A 13554-nucleotide genomic window follows, 5' to 3' on the forward strand; every position below is an offset into this window, starting at 1 on the left:
GAGGCACAGAGAGTTAACAATTTGCTCAAACTCACACAAGTAATGGAACTGGGCTTGGAACACAGGTGATCTATTGCCATAGCCTATATACTAAATCACTGTGTTTGCTGCCTTGTGTGAAATAAAAATGCAACATGTGACTGTGTCATTAATGACTAAAGGCTTTTGATCATTCTTGCCATGAATTCCTTCACTCAGACTCTGGAAATTACACCTCATTGTGATCAACCTTAAAGGAGCAATAAAATACAGATTCTTTCCCTCCCAAAATCCAAATGGAATAGAAAGCTGAGTATTATGCAGTGGTGCAGAGAGGAAGCAGGAGAAGCAAGATTGCCAGCTATGTTCCTGCTTGCTCTGTGAACTTGGTGATCTAACTTACCTCTCTGAGCCCATCTGCCCACGTGCATCATGGAGCACTGCCTCATGGCACCCCATCACCTTGCAGGACAGGTGTGCACACACAGGTGACACTGATGGTCGCTGTAGGATGATGGAGGGCCAAGGTGTAGGATAGGAACATACTCAGATATAGCTTTGGTCTGCAGTTCTGACTTCTAGATTTACACAAAATCCCAGTGTAATTGTGGTCTGGAAACCATGCCATAAAAAGTGGGAAAGAGGCCAGGGCAGTCTTCCTGAAGAAGTTGAACTGGTCAGAATCATGAAATTAAAGATGGCTTTCAGATGTTAGGAGTCATAGCTGTTTGATGGGACCTTTGATGATTATAGACAGCCCCTATGCCACCACTTGTCTGTCCTGGACCTCAGTGGTAGAATAATAAGGTGCTACCCACAGCGTGGAAAGGGACCCTTCCCAGAAGGTGGAGCAAACTCCCACATGCTTGGTCAAGTCTATCATCTTCTCTGGGAGTAGATGGGAGTAGCCTGAAGGGCAAGGGGAAACCCACTTCCCAGGATAACCTCCCCAGACTTCATGATCTGGGGCCTCCTGCCAGTACTGAGTGGGGCAGGCATGACTCGGAGGGAAGAGAAAATGAGAAGAAACAGATAGTTTGTGCATTCATGCAACCAAGGTGTCCTGGGCCCTGGTACTGCTGGGTGCTGTGGTAAACAAGTACAGCATGTTTACCCCTTCAGAGATGGAAGAGGATACAAACAAAATGCATACACACACACTCAGTCTGTAAATATCCCTTCTACTGAAGGCAAGGGCCTCATCCATTGGCATTCTCACCGTGTGCACCCACAGCACACTGGCTGAGGACTGTCACTGCCTCCAAGCTGCCCAAACACAGAGGGGCTCCCCTGAAACCTCACACCCCAACCAAGAGGCTAGACCCTGGAGCCCACCAGGGGACTCTGAGTTCTATTGCTCTAGCTACTGTATGAATTTCAAAGGGCTTGGTAATAGGTAATTCTACCAGAGAGGGAAAGGTTACTAGCCAGACCCCGACCTGCCTGGTTTCCTGTCCCACATTCTCTCCAATCTACACACTTAGGGCAAAGAACGAATTGCCATTTGCTGACAGTCCAAATGGGCCAGACACCGACTTGGAGATTCAACTCTATAAAGTAGGTGTTAGAATTCCTGTTCATATTGATGAATAACAGCCCCAAGCATGAGAAACTGTACAATTAGCTAAATAGCTATACAATGCTAAATAGCAGAATTAGGATTTGAGACCATCAGACGTACCATGGGCCTGTCTGATTCACTCTTCTCACTACAGCCTGGCTTATAAGATGCTTCAAGCCCAGACCACCTCTCCAGCCTTACCTTCCCTATTCTTGCTCTCCCTGAATTATCTGTATCCCCCAGGTGTCCTGGGGCCAGTGTCCAGGTTCTTCTAAGTCCCACCTCTGTCTGTCCAAAGCCTCTCAAAACTCAGCTCAGATACCATCTCTGCTGGAAGAAGACACCCTGGATACTCCCATACTCCCCACCACCACCAAGGCTGAGCTGCCTCTGGGCTCCGTGACAGCTGTTGTCATTGTTGTTGTTCAGCCGCCCAGTCATGTCTGACTCTTTGTGACCCCATGGACTGCAGCATGCCAGGCCTCCCTTCCCTCACTATCTCTTGGAGTTTGCCCAAGTTCATGTTCATTGCATCAGTGATGCCATCCAGCCATCTCATCCTCTGATGCCCGCTTCCCCTTCTGCCCTCAATCTTTCCCAGCATCAGGGACTTTTCCTAATGGCACCTGTGCTGATCTCTATATGACTGACCAGTGTCATTGTCCTGAACTTTTGTGTCCTTGAGGTCAAAGCTGGGTTAGATTCATTCTCTAGCTCAGAGCCTAGACTTTGACCTGGCTCAACTGGGACTCAAGAAAGGAAGGAAGGAAAAGAGAGAGGGAGGGAGGCAGCGAGAAGGGAAGGGAGGAATCCTGTCCCCTAGAGTCTGTCATACCTCCCTTTCTGCCCTACCTGGGCGGTCTGACCTGTCCCCACTCCCTGACTCTTAGATCCAACAAAGACTGATTTCTCTGTCCCCAGATCAGGGGACAGATTCCCCGGCTGGGGCAGTAAATTGACCCTGCAGTCAATCTTTAGTCTTCCCGAAGGGCACAATTTGTTGGCTTGTGTTTCCCAGTGAATTTTTAATCACATCAGCCGCTCCCCTCCCCCTGACCTGACAAGCCTCAGTGCTGCCTGTACTAAGGGACTGGGGACTCCATTTGCCTAGGATCTGCAGTGAAACTAATCAGAAAGGAGGATTGCTGCTTAAGCCTCTGCATTGACGGCTGAGCCTCCTGCAAACATTTTCATATGGTAACTGTCCCCACAGTTCTGGGGGCAGTTCAGAGCTGAGAGCACTGAGTTGCAGGGAGAATTTTCTCACACCGGGTTATAAGGCCCATTATTACCAGGAAGGTTATGGAAGTTTGTGAAATAAAATGTGTAATAAGGCCAGTGTGGAACTAGGCTTCCCAAGTTATAAAGCCTTTCACGTGTGTGACCTCAATGAATCTTTACAACGACATAGGGGAGAGATCATTAAAGCCATTATTTCACTGGATGCTTATGAGAGGCTGGACCCTGCTCACACTCGCTTTATAAATACTATCTATTTATGTCCTCAGCATCTATGAGCCAGGTTCTGTTAAAGATTCTTATTTTATGGATGGACCCCAGGAGTGCTGTTTCTTTTCTAAAGTCATACAGTTGGAGGATGGGAGGTCTGGAGCTTGAATTCAGATCTGTCTGGTAACAAAGGCCATACACTTGACCACTTTCACAAGCAACATGCCCATTTTGCAGATGAAAATTAGTACAGGGACTTCCCTGGTGGCCCGGTGGTTAAAAGTCAGCTTTGCAAAGCAGAGGATACGGGTTTGATCCCTGGTCTGGGAACTGAGGTCCTACATGCCATGGGGCAACCAAGCCTGTGCACCACAATTAGAGAGCCTGTGCACCACAACTACCGAGCCCCCCACTTCTAGAGCCCATGTACAAAAAGAGAAGCCCACACACCATAACCAGTGAAGCCCACACACACCACAACTAGAGAAAGCCTGTGAATTGCAACAAAGGCTCAGCACAGCAAAAAACATTTTTTAATAAAAGAAAAATGTGTAAACAGTAGAACCAGGACAGGATCTGAGCAAAGCTGCAGAGAAATGAGCCTAAGATATGGAGTCAGATAGAAAAAAAGAAAGGGATGGCCATCCCTCTGCCACTTACAAGATGTGTGTCCTTGGGCAAGTTGCTGAGTCTGCATCTTTTCAAGTGTAAAACAGGGACACAGCACCTGTCTTGCAAGATCATTTGCTGCAAACCTTCTCAAGGTGCTGCTTTGAGAAAATCAAAAGCTTTTCATTTTGGACATCTTCTAGACTCCTGGTATAGTAAGCCTTCTGAAGGTATTGAGTCACCACTGGCTCAGGCTCTCTCTGTGTTAAATGTTCATTTACTCGATGGCCACAGGGTGAAAGGAATCATTACTATTGTTGAGCCCGACTGTGCTTCAGGCACTGTGCTAGGTGCTGTCACATGCTTGCCACAGGCCTGCAAGGCAGGGATTTTTAGGCATATTACAGGTAAGGAAACTGAGGCACAGGGAGGTAAGATGAGGGTCTCAAGGTCTGGTCTGGGGCAGAGGCCAGGTCACCTGGCCCCACCACTCTGGCTGCCTCATCCTGCCTGTAATTGTCACAGCTGTCCATCACCTCCAGGAAACTGCTTTTTTTTGTTCAGGACACCTGCCTTTGGATGAGGAAACAAAACCAAATCTTGTCTATATTGGTTTGGCTGAATTTTAGACAGCCCAGCTATACTAAGTATGTGACTTCTCTGGTGGCTCAGACAGTAAAGAATCCACCTGCAATGCAGGAGACCTGGGTTCTATCCCTGGGTCAGAAAGATCCCCTGGAGAAGGGACTGGTAACCCACTCCAGTATTTTTAACTGGAGAATTCTATGGACAGGGGAGCCTGGCAGGCTACAGTCCATGGGGTCGCAAAATGTCGGACTCACTGAGCAACTAACACTAATACCACTAGGTTAAGAACTTAATTATTCAGACTTTTATTTTTTTACTTTTCAAAATAAAATGCATTCATCCCCTTAGAAAGAGCTTTTCCCCTCCTGTTTGCAAATAATGTTATTTAGTCTTCTTGACACCCAAGGGAATTTACTTAGAAGTAAAAAAGAAAAAGAAAAAAGAGGGAAAAGAGAGAAAAAGAAACGAAGAAATTACCATGAATAGAAGACCTATGGGACATAATTACAGAAATACTGCAGGTTCTGCATTAACTGGAAAATTGCAGCCATTTCATTGTGGGAGTAAAGCTATTTTCTTTTATTTTAAAGTGGATCCTTCACCTTCCAAAGGGCTAATTATGGTGCTGCCTACATCTTGTGTTCATAGGCTCCAATTTCATCTTTTCATTAACCACAATGGCAAATAACAAAATTGAGCTCTGGAAGCATCTCTGTGACGGCTCTGGTAGCAGGGAGGAGGGACATAGCGATCACTCATCTTGTGACTCAGACCATGTTTTCCATAATTGAGCCCACCGTGGACCTTGTCAGAGGCCCCCCCGCTCTAGCTAAGCCAAGAATTCATAAAACAAAGCAGGTGAGCGGCTAGAGCCAGGAGGAGCTCCAGGGAGGGTGAGTGGAAGGGAGAGCAACGCAAGAGCTGTTAGAAAGTAAATGCCTTAAAATGATGTTTATGGAGAGTTTTTAATGATGTGAGACAATGTTTGAAATCTAATGCTTAGTAGAAAAAGCAGGATATACCTTATGTGGACAGTATGATTTCAACTATGTGAAATATCTATAACTCAATCTAGGACTATCATTATGATATTGGACTATATCTGATACTTAATACATCTCAATCACCAGATTTTTTATATAATTTATTTCTTTTTGGCTGCTCTGGGTCTTCGCTGTCGTGCAGGCTTTCTCTAGTCGTGGCGAGTGGGAGCTAGTCCAGTTGTCGAGCACAGGCTCCTGGTGCACGGCCTTCGGTAGTTGCAGCAGGTGGGCTCAGTGGTTGTGGTCCTGGGCTCTAAAGCACAGGCTCAATAACTGAGGTGCAAGGGCTTAGTTGCCCCGAGACATGTGGCATCCTCCTGGAACAGGGATTGAACTGGAGTCTTTTGCATCTCCAGCATTGGCAGGTAGATTCCTTATCACTGAGCCACCAAGGAAGCCCCCAGATTTTTTAAATGTCCAAATATAACTCAATCTCACAGAAAGGCAGGGGTCCAAAACCTCCTCCTTGAGATGTCAAGGCTCCCCCGAGAAAGAGGGATTTCATTTTTCTAGGGGTTGCCCTTCACCTCTTATTCCAAAGCCTCTCCTGGTTGTCAATCCCCTCAAGAGACTCAGCACCATTCCCCTGGCCCCTGCTCCTCTCCCTAAGCCACTTTATCACTCTTTGAACAAGGATCTATCTTCTGCATTTGCTAAGGCACCAGCAGCATTAGGCTGTTTTGCAAAAGAGAATTTTATGCACCCAACTTGGGCTGGTGATCTGTTTCACCCTAGATAATATACATCCAACTAATAAAAATAAATGGAAAGAAAAAAAAAAGAGAGACTTTTATCCAAAAGTTTTGAGGATGGGGGCAGTAGTGGGTAGGACTGGGGGAGGGGGAAGTATTGCACAGCAGAGGGTGCAAAAATGCTGAGAGCTAAAAAAAAAAAAAAAGCATTCGTCTCTGAATTTCACTGTACATGCCAGTGCTCTGACCAAGCAAAACCTGCTTGGCCTCTTGTCTGACAAAGCAGGCTGGTGTCACTGAGTCTCACTCTCCACCTGTGTAGGTGTGTGTTCCTATTTCTCTCTAGTTTTCTGTGTGTCCCTCTCTGGGTCTCTGGGTCTTTCTGTGTTACCTGTTCTCCATTTTATCCTTCTTTGTCTTTCTCTCTCTCTCTGGGTGTCCCTCAGTTTTTCCTTACATGTATCTCTGTCTCAGATAACCTCATAGGCTTTCACTATGTTCACATTCTTTCTTTCTGGAGCCCCCTAAACAGAACCCCTTCCTCTCTGCTTTCAAGAGAAGATTTAAAAAAAAACTCCTGTCTGATTAGCATGCAGAGAATTCAGAAAACTTTTGTTTCAACATTTCAACACATCCAGACTAGCCAGGTAGAGCAAGGGAGGGGAGCTAAAAAGCCCATTAAGGTGTCTTCCCAAACAAATGCCTTCCTTGTCCTTCTGCCCAAACGCAGAACAGCTGCAGCTTTAAAAATAGCTTGCTTTCATCTTTTGAAGGAAATATGCCAAAATTTTAGCATTGGCTGTCTTTGGGTGGCAAGAAGTGCTTTAGCATTATTTATTTCTACCTATTTTTCTGAGTTTTCCAACTTGCCCAAGGCAAGCCTGAACTACTTTATCATAATAAAATCTCCCATGTATTATGCACCTGCCAGACACCCGATTTAATCTTCACAACAGCCTTAATGGGTAGATGTTATTATGCACATTTAGAGGTTCAGAGAGGTCACGCAATTTGCTCAATGTCACACAAACATAGGTGGAGATCCAACCAGACATTAGGCTCCCAGACACTAAATCCTCTGCTTCACCTGTAGGTGTAAAGGCTTTCCACACCTGAAAGCTCACAAGATCATTCGAGCTGCCTTGCTCTACTCCTCACTGTAAATGCAAGTGGTTCTGCAGGTTATGACTCAAAATACTAACCTTCCCTGGGAGGATTCTACTTTCAGATCTGTGGCCTGTGGGATGACTATACATCTTAAGCCTGTTGAACTTGAAAGTGTCATATGATCTACTCAGGTCATTAAAACATGAATAGAAAGGCCATATCACTTTTGTGCCAAAGCAGTAAGATCCAGCTTATGGTTCTCTGTCTTTTTCCTTTCTGCCACAAGGCAACATCCCCAAAAAGGTCCAAGTGTAAACATGGAGCAGAGCTGTAGTTGACCCAAGATGTCCATGTAGCCTGAGCAAGAAATAGATCATTGTTTTTATAACCCATTGAGATGTGGGGATTGTTTGTTACCATATCATAGCATAGCCTAAGCTGACTAACTCTGTATACGCAAAAGTTTACAAGCATAGGGGCTCACTAACATGTTTCATACGTCCTCCTCTTGGAAGGGAAAAATAGGGGGAGTCTTGCCCAAGGCATTAGTGTGAAGTTCAACTTGTCCTTTTCAAAAATGATCTTGGGAAAATGATCTCCTCCCCTAGGGTGTATTTCTGCAGCACATTCTCCTGATGGGGCCAGACTGTCAGGATAAGTCCCAATTACAGGTCCTGGAACTGCCCAAGGACACACAGGGCAATTAGTGCACAGCTCTAAGTCTGAGAGGAACCCATGGAAGGGAGCACTCTGCCACTGACTGTGGCCACAACTGGAGGCTCAGGTACCATCTGGGCAGATGGAGAGCAATAAAGATGGACAGCTCAGGGTGGTGCAATCAATTACCACATTTGGTCTGAGATACAGAGAGCAACACAGCCTTCACAGGCAACTTGTTTTCCATGCCTTTAGCAAAGACGCCTTCGAGGGAAGAATGGAGAGTTAATCCAAAAGCTGAAGGCTCAGAAGAAAAAGAATTGCTGTCATCACTGAGGAACGGGCAGGAGAGAAGACACTTCTGCCCCAGGAGGAAGCAGTCAAGTGATTTTTCAAAGAATCCCTGGGGGGGATGAACACAATCATCTCACCCCTAAGTGACCCAGTTGGTAGTTTTGTTGCTGAAGTATCTTTATTCAATTTGTTCTTTTCTCTGGCTGTCTCATCATTCCTGCATTCTTTTATCTGGACCGTCCTTCTTTCCTTCACTCATGCCATAGTTCATTCATTCATTCATTCGTTCAGCCAGTGGGACCTCTGAGCACAGCACTGCTTCAGATGTCTGCAACCTGACTGGCATAGACAAAGACCGGTTGGTGGAAGGTGTAGCAGACACAGATCCACTGCTCAGATCCACCTTCAGAAACAGTGGCTTCCATATGGAAGGGGCATGGCTTCCTGACCACCTCCAGCTGGTAGCCCTAGTTTTCAAGCCAAGGTCCAGCTACTCTCACAGCAAACTCTGGCCAATGACTTAGCCGATTGGGCCTATAGGGCCTGGTCATTTCTATCCAACACAGGATGCCTCTAGAGGGCGATCTGAGCCCTGGAGCTCCACCAGCTGTCAAAGACCATGGGGTCTCCATCACGGTCTGCTGGCAGCCCCTGCCCATCCTGCTTCTGCCCCTTCTCTTTCAGAGGCACCACTCCCCTGTAAACTTTTTGCACCTTTAACTCCATCTCAGTGACTGCTTCATAGAAAACCACACAGGCACAGAAGAGGAAACATGGGAGGGAGAAGAGAAAGCACAGGTTTCTCTGACATCAGGAACTCTGTTGTCTGAGACCAAGTGGTGTTTCTCTCCAGCTCCTTCTCAGAAGACAGATCAAAGCTGATGCTGACTACACCATAAGGCTTAAAATTCAACATTCAGACAACTAAGATCATGGCATCTGGTCCCATCACTTCATGGCACATAAAAGGGGAAAAAACAGTGGCAGATTCTATTCTCCTGCGCTCCAAAATTACTGAGGACAGTGCATGCAGCCATGAAATTAAAAGACACCTGCTCCTCGAAAGAAAAGCTATGATTAACCTAGATGGTATATTAAAAAGCTGAGACATCACTTTGCCAACAAAGGTCCATATAGTCAAAGCTATGGTTTTCCCAGTAGTCATGTACAGATGTGAGAGTTGGACCATAAAGAAGGCTGAGTGCAGAAGAACTAATGCTTTCAAATTGTGGTGTTGGAGAAAACTCTTGAGAGTCTCTTGGACAGCAAGGAAATCAAACCAGTCAATACTAAAGGAAATCAACCCTGGGTATTCATTGGAAGGACTGATGCTGAAGCTGAATCTCCAATACTTCACCACCTGATGCAAAGAGCCAACTCATTGGAAAAGACCTTGATGCTGGGAAAGATTGAGGGCAGGAGGAGAAGCGGGCGACGGGGAAGGGATGGTTGGATGGCATCATCGACTCAATGGATTTGAGTTTGAGCAAACTCAGGAAGATAGTGATGGACAGGGAAGCCTGGTATGCTGCAGTCCATGGAGTCACAAAAAGTCGGACATGACTTAGCAACTGAGCAACAACAGCACCATAAGGATCTCTGTTGCCTCTTGCTAAAGCTGCCACCATTTGGGAGACAGGAGGTTAGTAGGGAAGGCCAGAACTTAGCCCTGTGGCCCTACAGACTAGCTGGCCAGACTGGCCCTGGACAGACTATCTGAATGTAAACATTAGTATTGACTCTGAAAAGCTTTTAAAGTGCTCCAGACTCTAAGGGACCAATGGAGGTCAGGGCCTTGCTGAGGAAGAAAAGTGGAAAGGGCAATATGGTTTAGCTGCAAGGACATGAATCTTGGAGGGCAGCATGGAGGAGGAGGGATGCTTTATCTGAATCCTAAAGAGCGAGCTCCCTAAGGACACAGGTAGAAACCAGGACACATGGCCTGTTCTGCACTCATGTGTTTAGAAATCAGAATAAGAACAAGGCATCACTCAGGTCCCTTTGGTTGTCAGCAACAGAAACTGACTCTGGATGATGTAAAGGATTTGCTTGGAGGCCATGGGAGAACAAAGAATCAGGCAGGAAGTAGATAGAAACCTGGAAGCTCTGGGGCCTCATGTGGCAGGAGCTCTTTAACAGCTCCTCCAGGGCACTGCTGCAAAAATAGAAGGATGCCATTTTAGTGTCTTGGTTTGTCCACTCACTATTCAGTTTCTAGGGAGGGGCAGAGTGTCCTTGCTTTAGCTAGGATGTGATCTGATGCCTTGAGTAGTAGACATGCCAAGGCAGGATGCACACTCCAAGAGGTAAGAAGAGATCCAGTAGGACATGAGCTCACAGGGCCAAGAGAGAAGTTTCTACAAATGCAGCAGTGAGCATTATCAACAGCAGCACACAGGGACAGTCAAACAGGGACAAAGATTTACTCACAGGAATTAGTAACCAGCTGATTGCTTCATTTCAGTGTGGAGGCAGGGATGAAGCTAGATGCTCTGCATAGAGGATTCAATGGGAAGAGAGAAGATGCAGACAGACCACTCTGTTGAGAAATGTGGAGAAGAAGAGAAGGCAAGAGATTGGTTGTTTGAGAGGACCCATTGGGTAAGGGTAGATTCTTTTTAGAATAAGAGAGATTTGAGGTTCTTAGATGTTAAGACAAAGAGCAGAGGAGAGGCAAAGGTGAAAAGATATAAGAGTAGGTTGTACAGTCAGGGCTCGGGGGCAGGAGGATGGCTCAAGAGCCTGGGCAGAATGACTGGCCTTTGAACTCTCTTCGCCCTTGTTCCTCACTGCTGAGAAAGTATTATTATAATTATTTTTAATATTTATTTGGCTGAATTGGGTCTTAGGTGCACCATGCAAGATCTTCATTCAGGCTCATGGGCTCAGTAGTTGTGGTGCATGGTCTTAGTTGACTCAAGGCATGTGGGATCTTAGTTCCCCAACCAAGGATTGGACCTACATCCCCTGTATTGCAAGACCAATTCTTAACCCCTGGACCACCAGGGAAGTCCCTCAGAATGTACTAGACATCACAGGCTTTTGCTCTCTGCTTGCTTAAGAAGATTATTTTAACTTCAAATCTGCCATCAGCTTCTTGAAGGCAGGAATCATGTCTCTGTAAGTAGAACAGGAAAATGAAAAGTGAAAATGAGCATGTTAGTCACTCAGTCATGTCTGACTTTTTGTGACCCCATGGACTGTAGGCCATCAGGCTCCACTGTCCATGGAATTCTCCAGGCAAGAATCTGGAGTGGGTTGCCATGTCCTTCTTTATAGGGATCTTCCTGACCCAGGGATTGAACCCAGATCTCCTGCATTGCAGGCAGATTCTTTACCACTGAGCCACCAGGGAAAGGTGCTGTATAAAAGTGATGGAGAGACCAGAGTTCCAGGACCAATCTGCATTATCAGATTGTGAAAGCTGTGTGTTTCTGACACCCGACTCTAGGGGCCTGGCCAAATAGGTATTTAATTTTCTTACAAAATAAGAGGTCTGTAGGCAGGCAGTTCAGAGTTGGTACAGCAGCCCCATGGTATATTTTGTATATCAGACTCCTTCTATTCATCTGCTCAGGCACTGGGTAAATAGCCTTAACAAGTACTTTAGAGCAGGGGTCCCCAACCTTGGAGCAGAAGACCAGTACCAGTCCATGGCCCGTTAGGAACTGGGCTGCACAGCAGGAGGTGAGAGGCAGGTGATCGAGTGAAGCTTCATCTGCATCCCCATCACTACCTATCACTCCCACTACTGCCTGCACCATACCCCACACTGCTCTCATGACTACCTGAACCATCCCTTCTTCCATCCAAGGAAAAGTTGTCTTCCATGAAACCAGTTGCTGGTGCCAAAAAGGCTGCCAACTGCTGCTTTAGAGGTCATGCTTGTCACTTCATAGACTCAAGATGGCTGCTTGGCCTTCAGGCCCACATTCCAAGACAGAAGAAGGAAGGAAGAGGTGAGGATTCCTGTGTTTGAAAAGGAAAACCTTGCTACTAACCCCACACAAACTCTTGCTTGCTCCTCACGGCCTTCTCTAGCTGTTCAGCAGTCTCCTGCTTTAGACTAAACAGGTGTTTCGTTGTATCCTGATTTCCCTGCATCCCTGGCTTCCTTCCAGCAGCAAGTTTACGGGGGTCCTTTGGGGATTTGCCTCTCTCCACCATGAGGATTAGCAGAAGAGTAAATTCAGGCGCCTTCCTTTCAATAACCAAAATCAAAGGGGTTTGCCAACAGCTGCCCCAGGACAGCCAGGGGATTGTGTCCTACTCTTGGCGACTGTGAGGGGCCCTCCTGGGACCCAGGCTCTTACATGAGTGAAAAAGACAGAAGTGGCTAAAGCTTAGTCGTCTCTCCCTGCAGTGACATCCTCCCCAGACCATATTTGCTAAGAGATCATTCCAAGGGTTTTCACTTTCTAGGTTTTCAGAACTGCTTTCTTTCTGCCTGCCCCTTTCTAAGTCTGGATTTTCAACCATCCCATAAATTATGAAGGTCCAATCCTACCAATAAATTCCCAGTCTCAGCAGAGACTTTTCCATTGCTTATAACAATAACAAAAAAATTCTGACAATACTCCAACCCCATCTCTGACAAGCTATGCATAGACCTGGAAAAAACATCTAACTTCTTCAGGTCCTCTCTCCTTATCGAAAAACAATGGTTTATTACTAGAGTACTTTCCAATGTGAACGATGCATTATGACTTTGACCTCTTTCAGAAGGCTTGCATTGTACAAAGTGAGCCTGGATCAACAGCATTGTCTGAATTAGAGTTTTAACAACAGGGTTAGAATATAAAAGCTCCATCAGTAAGATGCTGCTACTGGAACATTTCTTGGACAATTAAGCCCAGGTAGAGGCTCACCAAAACAACTCCACTGCTGGTAGCACCAGTGTACAATGTTTTCATTAGCAAACAGTCACTGTCCAGTGTCGTCTGGCCATAATGTCCAGGCCTCACTTACCGATTCTATAGTTTCAACTGTTCTCTATTCCAAATCCACTTCATTGCACCACTATGAAACCTATTTTTTAGGGAACTTTTGTCTTCACCTTAAAGTCCTTTCTGAAAGGAAGGCGCCTGAATTTACACATCTGCCTTACAAACCTTTAGAATACAGAGCAGAGGACTCTGTAAAACTGTAGTCCATACCTTCAAATAAAAAAATACTTTGTAGGAACAGCAAAGTGGCCCCAGTTTGGCCTTGTGTTCTAGAAAAAACTCATTACTTAGCTGCATTTAATAATCCATGAAACATTTCTATTAACTTTTGTGTGTGAATCATGTGCCTGCAAAATGGGTTAAAAAAAAAAAAAGTGAGAAGCAGAAATAAAAGATATGCAGAAAATGAAAATAAGTGAGATTGTAAATATTTGATTAAGGCCTCAGTTTTCAGGTAAGCAGTTACCATTTTAGGCCCTCAGATGCCAACAAAAGCCACAAAATACCATTCTGAATTATTAAAATGACCAGGGGAAACTTTTCTTACTACTTTTGAATGAGTACATAGCCCTTCAAACTAACCTCTGCTTAAATACTAACACAGACATTGGTCAAATGTGAAAGAGTCA

This window comes from Odocoileus virginianus, chromosome 4, assembly GCF_023699985.2.
Source record: "Odocoileus virginianus isolate 20LAN1187 ecotype Illinois chromosome 4, Ovbor_1.2, whole genome shotgun sequence".
NCBI lineage: Eukaryota > Metazoa > Chordata > Mammalia > Artiodactyla > Cervidae > Odocoileus > Odocoileus virginianus.